The sequence below is a fragment of the Loxodonta africana genome, chromosome 4 (genome assembly GCF_030014295.1).
Source record: "Loxodonta africana isolate mLoxAfr1 chromosome 4, mLoxAfr1.hap2, whole genome shotgun sequence".
Classification (NCBI taxonomy): Eukaryota; Metazoa; Chordata; class Mammalia; order Proboscidea; family Elephantidae; genus Loxodonta; species Loxodonta africana.
This window is the reverse complement of record NC_087345.1, coordinates 178,482,223-178,499,527: the sequence shown is the minus strand read 5'-3', so window position 1 is coordinate 178,499,527 and position 17,305 is coordinate 178,482,223. Positions and strand designations below refer to the sequence as shown.

At 39.9% G+C, this 17,305-nt stretch overlaps 1 protein-coding gene across 5 annotated transcripts in view; it reads right to left on the bottom strand.

Moving 5' to 3' along the window:
• Window positions 1-16,095, bottom strand: part of WDR37 (WD repeat domain 37) — a 130,162-nt gene extending 114,067 nt beyond the window's left edge. Inside the window, exons 1-2 of one of the 5 annotated variants that reach the window (XM_023548751.2) lie at window positions 15,252-15,507; window positions 15,000-15,108 (exon numbers count right to left, since the gene is read on the bottom strand). The gene's annotated coding sequence lies outside the window, so the exon portion shown is untranslated. Of the gene's footprint in view, window positions 1-14,999; window positions 15,170-15,251; window positions 15,509-15,848 lie in introns of those variants that run through there. The other 4 variants (XM_064285076.1, XM_064285075.1, XM_064285074.1 and 1 more) reach the window with 4 other exon arrangements.
• Between the last annotated feature and the right edge of the window lie 1,210 nt (window positions 16,096-17,305).

Sequence of the window (17,305 nt, the reverse complement as noted above, 5' to 3'; positions counted from 1 at the left end):
TAATAAGCTGCAAGAATCCATAGAGAAACAGCAATCAGAAATTCAGAAGATTAACAACAAAATTACAGAATTAGGCAACTCAAAAAAAAAAATGAGAGGAACCGAATTGTGCAAGTGGAAGGCAGAATTGGTGAGACTGAAGACAGAGCACTCAGCACCGATGTATTTGAAGAAGAATCAGATAAAAGAATTTAAAAAAATGAAGAAACCTTAAGAATCATGTGGCACTCTATCAAGAGAAATAACCTAGGAGTGATCGCAGTACCAGAATGGGGGGGGGGTCGATAATAGAAAATACAGAGAGAATTGTTAAAGATTTCTTGGCAGAAAACTTTCCTGATATCGTGAAAAATGAGAAGATATCTATCCAAGATGCTCATCAAACTCCACATAACATAGGCCTCAAAAGAAAGTCACCAAGACATATTATAATCAAACTTCCCAAAACCAAAGATAAAAAGAGAATCTTAACAGCAGCCAGGGATAAACAAAAAGTAACCTATAAATGAGAGTCAATAAGAAGAAGCTCAGACTACTCGGCAGAAACCATGCAGCCAAGAAGGCAATGGGATGAGTTATATAAAGCGCTGAAAGAAAAAAACTGCCAGCCAAGAATCATATATCCTGCAAAACTGCCTCTCAAATATGAAGGTGAAATCAGAACATTTCCAGATAAAGAGAATTTTAGGGAATTTATAAAAGCCAAACCAAAACTACAAGAAACACTAAAAGGAGTTCTTTGGTTAGAAAATCAATAATATCAGGTATCAATCCAAGACTAGAACGCTGGACAGAGCAATCAGATGTCAACCCAGACAGGGAAATCATAAAAATAAATTAAAATAAAAAAATGCTCAAAACAGGGAAACAGCGATGTTATTATGTAAAAGAATACATTAAAACAATAAAGAGGGACTAAGATATGTAGTCATAGATCTTTCATATGGAGAGGAAGACAAGGCAATATAAAGAAATAAAAGTTGGCTTTAAATTTAGAAAAATAGGGGTAAATAATAAGGTAACCACAAAGGAAACAAACTATCCTACACATCAAAATAAAATACAGGAAAAAGTAGAGACTCAGCAGAAACAAAATCAACAACGAGTAAGAGGAAAAGACAATATATAAACTACACAGTACAAAAATTCAAGTGGGAAAAAGAAACTGTCAACAACACACAAAAAAAAGACATCGAAATGATCACTGAATGTAAATGGACTAAATGCACCAATAAAGAGAGAGGGAGTGGCAGAATGGGATAAAAAACACGATCCGTCTATATGCTGCCTACAAGAGACACACCTTAGAGACACAAACAAACTAAAACTCAAAGGATGGAAAAAAAACATATCAAGCAAACAACAATCAAAAAGAGCAGGCAATATTAATTTCTGACAAAACAGACTTTAAAGTTAAATCTGCCACAAAGGATAAGGAAGGACACTATAAAATGATTAAAAGGACAATATACCAGGAAGATATAACCATATTAAATATTTACGCTCCCAATGACAGGGCTGCAAGATACATAAAACAAACTCTAACAGCATTGAGAAGTGAGATAGACAGTAGAAGACTTCAACACACCACTTTCGGTGAAGGACAGAACATCCAGAAAGACGCTCAATAAAGACAGGGAAGATCTAAATGCCATAATCAACCAACTTGACCTCATAGACATACAGAACACTCCACCTGACAGCAGCCAAGTATACTTTCTTTTCTAGTACACGTGGAACATTCTCTAGAATAGACCACGTATTAGCTCATAAAGCAAGCCTTAGCAGAACCCAAAACAATGAAATATTACAAAGCATCTTCTCTGATCCTGAGGCCATAAAAGGAGAAATCAATAACAGAAAAAGCAGGGAAAAGTAATCAAACACTTGGAAACAACAATACCCTGCTCAAAAACGACTAGGTTATAGAAGACATCAAGGATGGAATAAAGAAATTCATAGAATCCAATGAGAATGAAAACACTTCCTACCAGAACCTTTGGGACACAGAGAAAGCAGTGCTCAGAGACCAATTTATATCAATAAATGCACATATACAAAAAGAGTGCCCACGGAATTGGGCCAGATCCCCAGCCCAATGTTGAGGAGGCAGAGTTGCTTATGCCCAAGGGGCAGAAAAACAGGGCCAGCTTGGGCCAAGGGGGTGGGACTACCACTCGGACAGACTAGGGGAATGGAGCCACCCAAATCCGAGGGAGCAGAGCTGCTGTCCCAGTGGGCCTGGAAGGCAGAGCTGAAGCTTAAGGCCAAGGGGCCTCCACCCAGAGTGCGGCCAACAGCCACAGTCTGCAGGGCAGGGCCATTACTTAAAACAGTCTCAGAGAACTGAGAATTATTTTCAAACCTTGAAACCTAATGTAATGTGTTCTGCTGGGTTTTTTACCTCATTAGTTCCCTTTATTTTTTTTCCCATTTGGAAATATCTACCTTATGCCTGTTCCACCACAGTACTTTTGGAAGCAGATAGCCTGTATCACAGATTTCATGGATGAAGAGGAATTTTTCCCTAGGATGGAATTTGGACTTGGAGTTAAGACTTTTGGAATGATATGATGGTATAATATATTTTATATGTGGCAAGAACATGAATTTTTGAGGTCCAAAGGGTTGAACTGTGTCCCCTGCAAAATGTGTGTCAACTAGGCTAGGTCATGATTCTCAGTATTGTGGGGTTATACTCCATTTTGTGATCTGATGTAATTTTCCTATGTGTTGTAAATCCTAACCTCTATGATGTTAATGAGGCGGGATTACAGGCACTTATGTTAATGAGGCAGGATCTACAGGATTAGATTGTATCTTGAGTCAATCTCTTTTGAGATATAAGAGAAGCGAGCAGAGAGAGAGAGAGAGAAGAACCTCCTACCACCAAGAAAGTAGGGCCAGAAGAATAGCCCATCCTTTAGACCTGGGGTCCTTTCGTTGAGAAGCTCCTAGATCAGCGTAAGATTGATAACAAAGGCCTTTCTCCCGGGGCCGACAGAAAGAAAGCTGTCTCCTGGAGCCAGCACCCTGAATTCAGAGTTCTATCCCCCTAAACTGTGAGAGAATAAATTTCTGCTTGTTAAAGCTTGTGGTATTTCTGTTAAAGCCGCTCTAAATAACTAAGACACGACACTGAGAACAACATCAGATCCATATCAGATAGTGTTAAAAGTTTTGCTTCAACTTTAAAACATAGAGGGGAAGAAATGTCTATTATATTTATCATTACTTTTTCTCTTTCCTTTGTTCTTTCTTCCTTCCTGATGCTCCCAGAGTCCTTTTTATCAATTCCTTTTTATTTGAAGAACTTCCTTTAGCTATTCTTTTAGGTTATGTCTGCCGGCTACACATCATCTTTATTTTCCCCTGACATAGAATTCTGAGTTGACAGTTCTTTTCTTTTGGCACTTGACGGAGGCCTGAGCTCCATGGTTTCTGATGAGAAATCCACTGTCATTCAAATTGTTTTTCCTCCTATAATTAAAGTGTTGATTCTCACTGCTTTCAAGATTTTTTTCCTTGTTTTTAGAGGTTTGACTATGATGTGTGGGTCTGAGTTTACCATGCCTGGGGTTTGCTCAGCTTCTTAAACTTGTAGGTTTAAGTCTTTTGCCAAATTTCAGTCATTATTTCACTCAGCTGGGACACCACCCCAGCATAGAGGGGTGCCTCTTTACAGCCTTCCAAGGGTGAAAATCTAGATTCCCACCACAAATTTGCTCACATGGTTGAAGGTAGAGGCCACAGCTTTTATTAAGGTGTTTGGCTGCAGTCAAGCAGTTACTGTCTAATACTATTCTACCTGCTAAGATGTTCCTTTGCTGGTTTTTGGCTAAGCAGAACAGGTGTTTCTTGGGGCTATGTCTGCACCCTTTGGTGTTTCAGGATTGCTGGCTTCTTCAGCACCAAGTATGGGATATACAAGGCAGAACTAAAACCCAGGGAACTCTCCACAATATCCTTTCTCAGGTCCCAAAGTACCTAGCCCACCTACTTTCTACTCTCCACTTTTCTGAGTTTTATATTTGTTTTATATATAATATTCATTGGTTTTATCTGTATTTAGTGGGAAGAGTAAGGAAAAGCACATCTGCTCCATCTTCAGCGCAAAGCCGAGGATCATCTATTGTGTCTCCAATTACATATATGTGGGCCTTATTCTGGAGTCCCTTAGTGGTGCAAACAGTAAAGTGCTCAGCTACTAACTGAAAAATTAGAGGTTCAAGTCTACCTAGAGGCACTTCTGAAGAAAGGTCTGGTGATTTACTTCCAAAAAATCAGTCACTGTAAACTCTATGGAGCATATTTCTACTCTGACAGACAAGGGGTTACCATGAGTTGGGAATGACTCTATGTGAACTGTTTTTTTAAAAAGCTTTTAAGTTCATAATGCATATTCTGGTAGAAATAACCAACCCAAAATAAAACTGGCAGTCCCTAAAATGCAACATGGAAAAATTAACTGTATGATGAAATTTCATTCTGAAAAATCGGACCTGTAAAAATTAGAAATGGCTAGAATGATGGCATAAAAGAAAACTCACATTAGCAGACTCCGTAATTGGTAGATATTTATATAGACAAAAAAAAATAGATAATACTAATATTTGACAAATTTGAATTTAACAAATCTCTACTGTTAAATTCACATGATCCCACTGACTTGAATATAGGTGTGCTATATACAAAATTGGTCAATAAATTATTTAATGGCATCTTTCCAGAAATTATATCCTTCACAAAAATATACAAAAGCAAATATAATTTTTTTTTTCAGTGATTAAAAAAAACACTGCCGTCGAGTCGATTCCGACTCATGGCGACCCTATAGGACAGAGTAGAACTGCCCCATAGAGTTTCCGAGGAGCGCCTGGTGGATTCGAACTGCCAACCTTTTAGTTAACAGCCCCAGGACTTAACCACTACACCACCAGGGTTTCTTTTCAGTGATTACACATATTAAATTAGTAACTTCATAAAGCACTTCAGTTGTCAAGATAGTTAACACAGCAATTTACCAAATCAAGTTACCTTGCAGGTTACTGTGTGTTTTGTAAATGAAATGAAACATCAAAATCCTGTGAAAGCTGTTCTGATGTGGCCTCAGAGAACAAAGGAGCCTTTGTCTTCAGACATTTAAATCAAGCAAATAAACAGATAAAGGGCTTCCCTTTCCCCTTTTAAGAACGTCACCAGTAGAAAAATTTTGATAAATATAAACTGGATAAGTAATACATTTAAAAGATTCTACGAGTCCGGTTACATAAAACGCAAAGTCATAGGCTCTGGATCACTGAATTTTTTTTTAAGTGTTACACCACTGGCTTTTTCAATCACTACATAAGAAATTTAACAATCAATTTTAAAAATCCTCACATTCTGCCTTCCACTGAGCCTTTAACCACTTTGCTTTCATCCCTATGAACCACATATTGATACTCTCTTTGGCTTTGCTTGGCTTTTCTTGCTTTTGTCACTTCACAAAACATAGGTCAATACACTCGTAATGTTTTTCCAGTGATCCAATTTCCAACCAAATTTATACATTTCAAACAATTATTTTCCCAAAATGTTGCATAAAATGTAAGTTTTTCATTCTACGTGATTTTATCTTTTAGTAACTTTCTAAACTCTGTGAAGTAGTATCTCAACTAATAGGACCTAAAGCCATATGTCATTAACGCTAAAATGTTATCTGTCTAAATCACAATATGCCTCTTCTATAATTTCTTTGGCTACAATTTAGTCTACCAAAATTAGTTCTTTAGGTTCCTCTAGTTCTTCTAACAGCTTTTAAATTTCCTTTTTTTTTTCCTTCCTGTTGTTAATCTTTCTCTTTGATTGTCACAATTTTTTTTTCCTGAAAGTTCTTAATTTTACTCCTGTCTCTTCATTCATGTCATCTACCTTTTTTCCCAGTAGTCTTTACTGGCCCTACACCGCCTCCTTCCTTCCACACCAGATCCATCATGGAGAATGAGTCCTTGGTCCAAGAACTAAAGCACCTTAAAGCCACAGGTACTATATTTGCTTCATCTCAGGCCTGATTTAAAAAATATTGGACACATTACTCCCTGTCCTTGAGCATAGAGAATGTGACCCAGCTTGGAGCTGGGCTCACAAGGACTCACAAGGACACATCAACTGCGCCTTGAGGTATAAAAACAATAGCGAGGATAATACTGGAAAGTACCTTTAGGGAAACTTTCACATAAAGCCAATCAAATAGAATACAAAAGACTTTCCACTCTTACCTATTTCTATTACCATTTAGTGAACAGATAATTTGTTGGACCAATGAAGGCAGCCCTGACTGTCATTACTGAAACCTGTACCAATGATTGTCAAGAACAGCAATTCAAAATGTAGGATCACAGGTTCTAGCCAATCTGTGAAAACGTGTAACTTTCAATGATTTTGTCCATTTTTTAATGTTAATATACACTGATCATTCTGTAACATTCCTTGGATTCTGGGCAGACACGGCTGTGGCTGCATGCTTGTCTGTTTTCTCATTCTGGTCTATTCTGTAATGTTCCTTGGACTTGGACAGACACGGCTCTAGCAGCAGGCCTGTCCGTTTTGCCACTTTTGTCCGTTCTGTAGTATGTCCTCGGGCTCGGGCAGACATGACTCTGGCAGCATGGTTGTCCATTTCCCACTTTTGCCTTTTTAAATATACGCCAGATAAAACGTTCTTCTTGCTTTACTAAACTTCGTGATGTTTTTATCCTACAAGAGGCCAAATGTCAATATTGGTGTAATTCTTATTTAATGTTTGATTTAATAACAAGACTCTTGTCCAGATGATTTCATGAGAACAAAGGCAAATGAGTTCCAGGTATTTGTAAAATGAAGGCTGAAATGCTGGATCATGGAATCTAAGCTGGGCAAGGAAGGAAGTGAAGACACACAAGAATTAATGAAGAAATACTGGAGGAAAGTCTGTGGATTGGCAGGGCTACCTAAGGATAAAAAACTACTACCACAGAGCTGTTGTGAGGCTTAAATCCATCAGTAAATATAAAATGCTTAGTGCAATGCCTGGCACATCATAAATGTTCAATAAATGTTAAAAATGTAAAATATTTCATGTTACTTGGATCCACAGTCCACACCCCTGGGAAACTGCAGTCAAGAAATCAAAGGACACACAGCATTGCACAAATCTGCTGCAAAGGACCTCTTCGAAGTGTTAAAAAGCAAAGACGTCATCTTGAAGACTAAAACGTGCCTGAGCCAACCCATGGTGTTTTCAATTGCCTCATATGCATGCGAAAGCTGGACCATGAATAAGGAAGACTAAAGTAGAATTGACACCTTTGAACTGTGGTGTTGGTGAAGAATACTTAATATACCACGCCCTGCCAAAAGAATGAACAAATCTGTCTCTGAAGAAGTACAACGAGAACGTTTCTTAGAAGCAAGGATGGTGAGACTACGTCTCACGCACTTTTGGCATTTTATCAGGAGGGAACAGTCCCTGGAGAAGGACACCATGACTGGTAACATAGAGGGTCAGCAAAAAAGAGCAAGACCCTCAACGAAATAGATTGACACAGTGGCTGCAACAATGAGTTCAAGCATAACGACTGTAAGGACGGCACAGGTCCAGGCGGTGTTTTGTTCTGTTGTACACAGGGTCGCTACGAGTCAGAATCAACTCAATAGCACTTAACAACAACAAAGATTGAGCAAATATATGCAAGTATGGGGAACTCTAAGTTATATTTCAGTTAAAATAAAATTTGACGAGTTCAAAAGATTTTGCACGTCTACAACTGAATGCCATTGAGTCAGGCCCTGACTCATGGCAATCCTATGTACAACAGAGAGAAATGCTGCCCAGTTCTGTGTCATCCCCACGATCAGTTGCAGATCGGACCATCGTGACCCATAGGGTTTTCGCAGGATAAGTTTCAGAAGCAGGTCACCGGGCCTCTCTTCCTAGTCCGTCTTAGTCTGGTAGCTCTGCTGAAACATGTTTCCCTTCACAGCAACACGCAAGCCTCCACTGACAGATGGGTGGTGGCTGCACACAAGGTGCACCGGCCACGGATTAACCCAGGTCTCTTGCGTGGAAGGTGAGAATTCTACCACTGAACCACCAACGCCTTGTTAGGCGACTAGGAGGTACTAAACTCTAAAGCGGAATATGCCAAATGATATTTTACAAGGACTAGTTTCTATAGGGTCGCTATGAGTCGGAATTGACTCGACGGCACTGTGTTTGGTTTGGTTTTGGAGTTTCTCAGGAGAATTAAACTGATGGTGATACTAGCTACAGTGAGACCAAGTAGAGAAGAGGGGAAGATGACTAACATTTACTGAGTACCAAGTCAGTCTTAATTTTGGTTTATTAAAGTTTTTTTAACTAAAATTTCATTAACTTTACTAAGTGATAATCTCCAGAAAACTTAAAATATTAACTTCCTATTCAAGATCTAAAAAACACACTTTATGGTGGTATTTAACTTATGTTCAAAGAGCTGCTTATCAATCAACAAATATATATTAAAACAACACACAGTAACTCCCCAAGTCCACAAAAGGTTTGGGAGTTCTTAACGTAAAGATATTAACAGATCTTTATTTTAATACTAATGTGAATTCCAACACTGCAAAAGCAGTGATTCTCAACCTGGGCGATTCCGCACACGAGAGGACATTACAGCAATGTCTGGGGACATTTTTGGTTGTCACAACTGGGGAGGGAATGCCACTGACACCTAGTGAGTAGAGGCCAAAGATGCTGCTAAACATACTAACGTAAAAGACAGCCCCCCCAAATAAGGATCTGGCCCAAAATATCAATAGTACCAAGGTTAAGACACCGTGGCCTACAGTGATTTGTACTTTTTTGTGTTCTTTGCAACACCAGTAAAGTGCACAGAAAAAATTGCTAAGTACATTAGACATTAAATCATTCATTTTCACTAGAAAAATTTTTCAGGTTTTAAATACATTTATTTACTGTCTCCTAACACGTAGCTCATTAAAGACAAGTAAATTGGTACACTGGAAAAATCCAATTTTCCAGGGTTAAATGGACCTGGCTTATATTCCCAAATTCTGAAGTTTTTTTTTTTTTTAAGTGGATAAATCTACTCTGCTTCCTTCACAAGTGCTGTGGATTCCAAATGAAGGAACATATGAAAAGGTTTTCTTAAACTACAATGAACACTGCAAACGTAAGATACATAAATAATTAAATAGCAATCAGATTGTTAGAGGGAAAGGTATTTCAACAAAATTTCTGACTTTAGCTAACCTTTCGGGTTTTACTCAACCATTGTTAAGTTTGGTTCTTGAGACATAAAGAGGTAAAGCAGATTATGGTTTTAAAAATGGTGCAGTGGTTAAGAGCTCGGCTGCTAACCAAAAGGTCGGCAGTTCAAATCCACCAGCTGCTCCTTGGAAATCCTATGGAGCAGTTCTATTCTGTCTTATAGGGTCACTATGAGTCAGAATCGACTTAAGGGCAATTTTTTTTGTTGTCTGTTTTGAACCAGAGAATCCATGAATTTTTTCATCTCTTTACTTCTTACTTAAAATACATAAATAGCAAAAATCTATATTCAGACACTTGACATTCCCGTTTATAAAAAAGCATTAACTAAATTAATATTAACTAAAATATTAACTAAACTTTTTCAACATTTGATACAATTTCAACTACTGCAAAGTCAAGCTTGGTGGCGAATTAAGTTTTTCACATTATTTTAAGCTTATACAAAGTTAAAAGTAAACAATACTTCCATTATCTAAACACTCTTCACTAGCAGATGTCTTACAGCATGTAACTAATTTTTTTAATGATCTACAATTAAGCCTAACCTTTTAAATTTGACTTGTTACAATTTTCCAAATTAAATACATAAGGTTAAAATTCATATTGTTTTTGTCTTTGGGTAGTTTTACATACACACACAACACACTTATGACAGCCTTCTTGGCATATCAACGATAGTATGCTTTTCAAATTAACAATTATCCTTCATGTGTGTTACAAAGATTCACTAATTCTCACAATAGCCCTGTGCAGTAGTAGAGTTCCCAAATATTTAAAAGACTATAAACACCTAAGTAAATCATTTGAAGAACTGCAAAGAGAAAATGTCACTCTAAAAATAGGCTACTTAAGATACTCTTTAAACTCTGAACTGAAACTATTCCCAGGGGTCACCTTTCAGCTAAATAACAGACTGGCTCATAAACAACATCACCCATGAGTCCTGTGCTCCTTTTTAAAAAAAATCATCTATATGAGAACAAACAGTCAACATTTACCCTGAAACACAGATGAGAAGGCGAGGGAAGCACAGAAGCTGGGTTAACAGAAGCGGAACAATCAGAACAGAAATATAAAGAACGCTGACACAACGTAGAATACGTCACTGAACAGTATGTACAGAAACTGTTAAATGGAAACCTAATTTGCTCTGTAAGCCTTCACCAAAAACTCAATAAAACCCATTGCCACCGAGTCAATTTCGACTCAGAGAGACCCTATAGGATAGAGCAGAACTGCCCCACAGAGTTTCCAAGGGGTGCCTGGTGGATTTGAACTGCCAACCTTTTGGTCAGCAGCTGTAGGACTTAACTACTACGCCACCAGGGTTTCCAAAAACTCATATTTATTAAAAATAAAAATAAGCTACTTTAACCACCATTTATTTTTTTACCTAAATACAAATAAAAACTGAAACCTGAGATTCCAAAAATTATTTTCCTTCAAAATACCGGCATTTATACAATTTTGTACAAGCTACCACATTAAACAGAACGCTTATATGAATAAAAAATCCTACTTTTTTTAATAAACATTATTTTCAAGAAATTATAAATAGTATCCTCCAAAATCCAATCTCTCTATCATTCAAATACGTGGATTTAATATGAACTCTCCTTCTGAACTTTGCTGATTTATAGTCTGCCCAACTCATCTGCCCTTATTATTGCTGCCACCTACATATTATCCCCCCCCACTGTTTGTAAGCAGGACAGATATAATATACATACAAGCTCTGTATGCAGCACAGTGCTCTGCACATAACATGTACTGGGCAAATATTTAACAAATTAAGGAAATCTATAAACATACTTTGTGTTAGCAAGCTGAATTTGCTGCCTTGAAAATGCCATAAGATTAAATATTATCAACGAAAACTCAATAAACAGTTCTCTGCTCTTTTTAAAACGTTTTAAAAGGCTCTTTTAAGTATTTTCAATATTATTTAAATTATAATTACGTAAATTATCAGATTCATTTAAGTACACATAATTTGAGAAAAATACATAACTACAGCAATTTTAAAAACCAATACAACAAATTGTGAATTTGTCCTTTCATTTGAAACAAGAAAATACAAAACATCACACTCTCAGTTTCATATCCAGTGGGATTTTAAAACATTTTTAGCAGGAGAAAAACATTTGCTTAAAAGGTTAATTTCATGAATGTTAATCACGTGTGAAAGAGTGGTAAAAGGATATAGCATGTATGTGACATTAAAAGATATAAAATGTGGACTGAATTTACGCAAGAAGGTCACCGAAGTTGGTTGTAACATTTTATCGTAATAGAACTGTTAGGTGAATTCCTAGCCTGCTGAAACACCAAACTTGACTGTTGAGCAGTATCAAAGGAGAGAATGATCTCTACACACAACCTCAGAAATCTGTCATCAGCCTGTTGCTTTATCATTGATTCAGTCCCATGGAATACACGCTTATCAGTTCTTGGAATTAAAATGAGCTGGGAGAGGTCACTAATAGGATAAATAACAACCAAGATTTTTTAAATCTTTCAATAGCAAAAAGAACAAGCTCAAACCAAAGATAAAATTGAATAGGGATAAATGTAAAATCTTGTCCTTAAAAAACTCAAAGACAGAATAATTAAGAGGGTGGGAGAGTTAAGGATTTTAGCTCAGAGCTTGTATAAAGAAAAATGAACAGTTTAACAAAACCCTAAGAGATTGAGAAGAGGAAGGAAACATACTTAACTAAACACATCCTCTGTCCAGTATTTTGCAAGAAGGCCTGGTTGGTATAATCCGCAATGACAAAGTGAGGGTGGTATGAAGACCATTGAAGATAGGACACAGACATAAAGTTCCTAGCCCAAGGTCACACTGCTGTTATCAAAAATGGCCAGTGTTCCTCGGAATATACCCTAGAGAAATAAGAGCCTTCACACGAACAGATGTATGCACACCCATGTTTATTGCAGCTCTGTTTACAATAGCAAAAAGCTGGAAGCAACCAAGGTGCCCATCAACAGATGAATGGTTAAATAAATTGTGGTATATTCACAGAATGGAATACTACGCATCAATAAAGAACAGTGATGAATCTGTGAAACATTTCATAACATGGAGGAACCTGGAAGGCATTATGCTGAGCGAAATTAGTCAGAGGCAAAAGGACAAATATTGTATAAGACCACTATTATAAGATCTTGACAAATAGTATAAACTGAGAAGAACACATACTTTTGTGGTTACGAGGAGGGGAGGGAGGGAGGATGGGAGAGGGTTATTTACTGATTAGTAAGTAGATAAGAACTACTTTAAGTGAAGGGAAGGACAATACTCAATACACGGAAGGTCAGCTCCACTGGACTGGACCAAAAGCAAAGAAGTTTCTGGGATAAACTGAATGCTTCAAAGGTCAGCGGAGCAAGGGTGGGGGTTTGGAGACTATGGCTCAAGGGGACTTCTAAGTCAATTGGCAAAATAATTCTATTATGAAAACATTCTGCATCCCACTTTGAAATGTGGTGTCTGGGGTCTTAAATGCTAACAAGCGGCCATCTAAGATGCATCAATTGGTCTCAACCCACCTGGAGCAAAGGAGAATGAAGAACACCAAGGTCACACGATAACTATGAGCGCAAGAGACAGAAACGGCCACATGAACCAAAGACTTACATCATCCTGAGACCAGAAGAACTAGATGGTGCCCAGCCACAACTGATGACTGCCCTGACAGGGAGCACGACAGAGAACCCCTGAGGGAGCAGGAGATCAGTGGGATGCAGACCCCAAATTCTCATAAAAAGACCAGACTTAATGGTCTGACTGAGACTAGAGGAATCCCAGCGGTCACGGTCCCCAAACCTTCTGTTGGCCCAGGACAGGAACCATTCCCGAAGACAACTCATCAGACATGGAAGGGACTGGACAATGGATAGGAGAGAGATGCTGATGAAGAGTGAGCTACTTGTATCAGGTGGACACTTGAGACTGTGTTGGCATCTCCTGTCTGGAGAGGAGATACGAGGGTAGAGAGGGTTAGAAACTGGCAAAATTGTCACGAAAGGAGAGACTGGAAAGGCTGACTCATTAGGGGGAGAGTAAGTGCGAGTATGGAGTAAGGTGTATATAAGCTTATATGTGACAAACTGACTTGATTTGTAAACGTTCACTTAAAGCTCAGTAAAAATTATTAAAAAAAAAAAAAAGGCCAGTGTTCACTACACCACTCTCTCTCAAGGGCTATATTAATAAAGGCAATGTCCAAAAGTCTATTCTGCTTTGGTCATATCACATAATGTGATCACGTTTGGGATTTTGAAAGACTAAAATCTGATGAGTGTGTGTGTTTGGCGTTATCAGATTCTTAAGAAGAGGTGAGAAGATCCTGCAGTTACACAGCATTAACCATCTGGAAGATATTTTTTTGGAGGTAACTAATTTCTGGAAGACTTTCAAAGCTGTGATGTAAAAGATCTCATCTATAGTCCAATATACCGAATTTAAGGAAGATCCACTTGCACTTAAATAAATGAAGCTTCCCAACAATGGAAACCGTAGTGGCGTAGCGGTTAAGTGCTACGGCTGCTAAACAAGAGGTCGGCAGTTCGAATCTGCCAAGCGCTCCTTGGAAACTCTATGGGGCAGTTCTACTCTGTCCTATAGGGTCGCTATGAGTAGGAATCGACCGGATGGCAGCGAGTTTTTCCCACAATTGGCAGTTTTCTATAAGAGCATCAGCTTCAACTCACCTGCCCAAGTATAAAGAATGTTGAAGAGTTTGAGTTTGATCATAAAGCCTCTAAAATTCTGACCGACGATAAGACCATTTGCTCATAAACTCGAAAAGCTTATTTATGCAAATCTGCTTAGAAAACATATTATCGTGATGTTATTACGTTACTCCGGTGAATAGCGATCTTAAAACAGATAACCCCTTCCCGCCAGTGGTGGCAGTTTACAGGCGAAAATAAAGGGAAAGAGAGAAGGGAAATAAAAACGCCGCCGATGTAATCATTTAAGCATTAGCTCATTCTGACTGAGTTCATTTCACCTATTTCTCTCTGTTGCAGCGGCTCTCGCCAATCCCACTCTTTGGCAGACGATGTCGTTCTTTCTGAAAAGCCTGTAAAGAAACCCTTCAGGAAAGCCAGAGGCTTCCGGCGACAAAGCCTGCACTGTGGACATCCCGAGAAGGCGCTGCAGGACCCCGGGCGACCCGGAGGGCGCAGCTGTGTGGGAAGGCGGGTTAGGGAAGAGAGGGCGGGGCGGGACTCTCCCGGGAGGACCCAATGAATCAGAAACCCGACTCAGAGAGGTGCCCTACAAAACCGCCGGAGCACCCTGTACACCTCCTGTGGGCGGCCAAGACGCTCCTTGTTTAAGCTGCGCGCAGGGCCCCGTTTCCAGAGGACCGGGCGGCAGGGGGCATCTCTTCCGAAAGAATAGGCCCAGTCTTTTGGAAGCTCGCTAGTGTGGATCAGGCCACGGCAGGACCCGAACGCTGCATTACCGAGGGGCCAGGTGAGGGTAAGAAAATGGGGCTTTCGAGCACCCTCATCCGTCCGCTCCGGGCAAGAAGATGGCGGCCCCAATTTCCCCGGGACAGGCGGGTCCGTGAGCGGGGGAGGAAGCCAGCGCCGCAGCCACAGACCGGACGGACGAGGGAAGGGGCCGCGAGGCAGAAGCCAGCTCGGAAGCCCGGCTGTACCGCCCCGGGAGACCCGCACTCACCTGTCGAAGCCGAGGCCGTGGCCCGCTACTTCCCAGTACCCAGCCCCGGGTCGCTCCGCTGCAGCCTGACAGTTCGGTTCCCGGCGATCGCGGCTCACCTGGTACTCGGCTAAAAGTGGAGGACACCAGCAGCCTCCCGCAACCGACCCGACCCTGAGCAACCCGGGCCGCCCGGACTCCGCCCCTCACTTCCGGCGCTGCGGAAGTCCCGCCCCTGGCTTCCATGCCAACCCCGCCCGCGCTCCTCCGCACCGCGTCTGCGCCGCACTTCCTCAGGAAGGAGCTGCCCCAGGACGGGCCTCGGGGACTGCAGAGGGCTGGCGGTGACCGGACGCACAGCAAGTCCCTCTCCTTAGCCGTGCCGCGAGAGACACTGGCCACTCATCACTAGAGCTCGCTGAGATCCTCCGCCGTCTCGCCGTTACACGGAACCGCGGCGTCTATCGCAAGCCCAGCGGGCTACTGAGAGGACGACATAAATGACCTCCGTGGCGGTGAACTGGGACCGCGCCGCCTGCTGGCGCCGTCGGTGACATGCAATCTGTTTAAGCAAGCTAATTAATACTTCGCCATCCTTATAGGGAAATACAGAATTTTTTTATGTAAAAAAATGTATGTGTCACAAAATAGGCAAAACTCATCGTCCCACGTGCATTTCATCAAGAAGCTGTAGTTAAAAATCTGAAATACCTGTGGTGTAAATTCACTGCCCTACATAAACTTGGAATTCTGCACCACTACCCTTCCCCCTGCACACACAGATCGTTCAAAATAACCACTTCCCTTGGATTCCTCAACATGTTTAAAATCCGGAAAACAGAAATGACCGTCTTTGGATAATATACTCACTGCAGCAGGTGTTCTGGTGGCGTTCCAAGATCATGCGGGCTTTAAGTCCATCTGTCCTAAAAATTCCCTCAAGCCTAAGAACTGGGGAAGAAAAAAAAAAAAATCCCTTAAGATACAAGTTCAAGTATACTGTTCATAACTGTAATCAGTTTCAAAACCTTTCACATCCAGACCGCTTTCGTAGGTTTATTTGCCACGAACTACTTCAGTAGGAAGAGTTCTGTGGCAATGATGCTATTTGGCTGCATGAAGCCTGATGGAGATAGAACTATTAATATTTCAGCTTATCTGCAGAAGATGACTCATCCAGTTTCCTTTCTGAAATAGCTGATCTCCATTGGCTAAAAAGAAAAAACAAAATCAGCTGTTCCCTGCAAAAGGTGGGACTTGAGTGCTTCCAAACACACCCCCCCCGCCCACACACAGACGTAAATCTGAAAAGCTACATGAGAGACTGAAGTCCTTATATAAACACCCATCTATAGGCTTTAGAAACAACTCTAACTGGACCTTTAAAGCTCATCCAGGATAAAAGCTGCATATACATGAAAGCATTTTTCCTTCCAATATTTGCTCCTTTTAAAAAATAAAGCTCAGGACTCAGATTCAAGAAACAGTAATATATTTTGCTCCACAAGGAACAAATTGAACATATCTTGAGATGAAAATAATTTTTTTTGAATAGAAGGAAACCTGGAGATATTTTAGAGTAAGCTTACCAGTAGAAACAATCTTGTAAGATGAACTTCTAAGGAAAAGGTATTTGATGCCTTAGAAAAGTCATTTTCAAACTTCTGGAAGTTGTTTTAGTGTCTTAGTATTCCTACAACAAAAATGCCACAAGTGGCTGGCTTTAATGAATAAATTTATTTTGTCACAGGAGGCTAAAATCTGAATTGTTAAGGACTCTTTTTTTCTAGTTATTCAGGAGCCCTAGTGGTGCAGTGGTTAAGAGCACAGCTGCTAACCAAAAAGTCAGCAGTTTGAATCCACCATTTGCTCCTTGTAAACCACATGGGGCGTTTCTACTCTGTCTTAAAGGGTCGCTATGAGTCGGAGTCAACTGGACGGCAATGAATTTTTCTAGCTATTCATTAGGAGACTGTGGGCTGTTTATGGTGATGAGAGTGGAGGAAAATGGAAAAGCATTTTTTATTTAAAAAAAAAAAAAAAAAACCTGTGTGTATGTCTCCTTATGTGTGAACGTTGTCTACTCACATGACCTGGAAGTCAAGTAAGAAAAATAATTCCTTAAAGTTCTGAAATGCAGAATGGTCTCTGCTTTCTCTCTATTACTCCTGACTTCACAAAGCAGACACACATATTAAGAGAGGGCCCTGGTACCAGTAACATTTTCCACCATGAAATATTATTTAGTGGATCCTTACTTTCCCGTAACTTTGTCTAAACTTCCATGAAGACACAAGTAACAGCATTAAGATATGATCCCTCAGTGG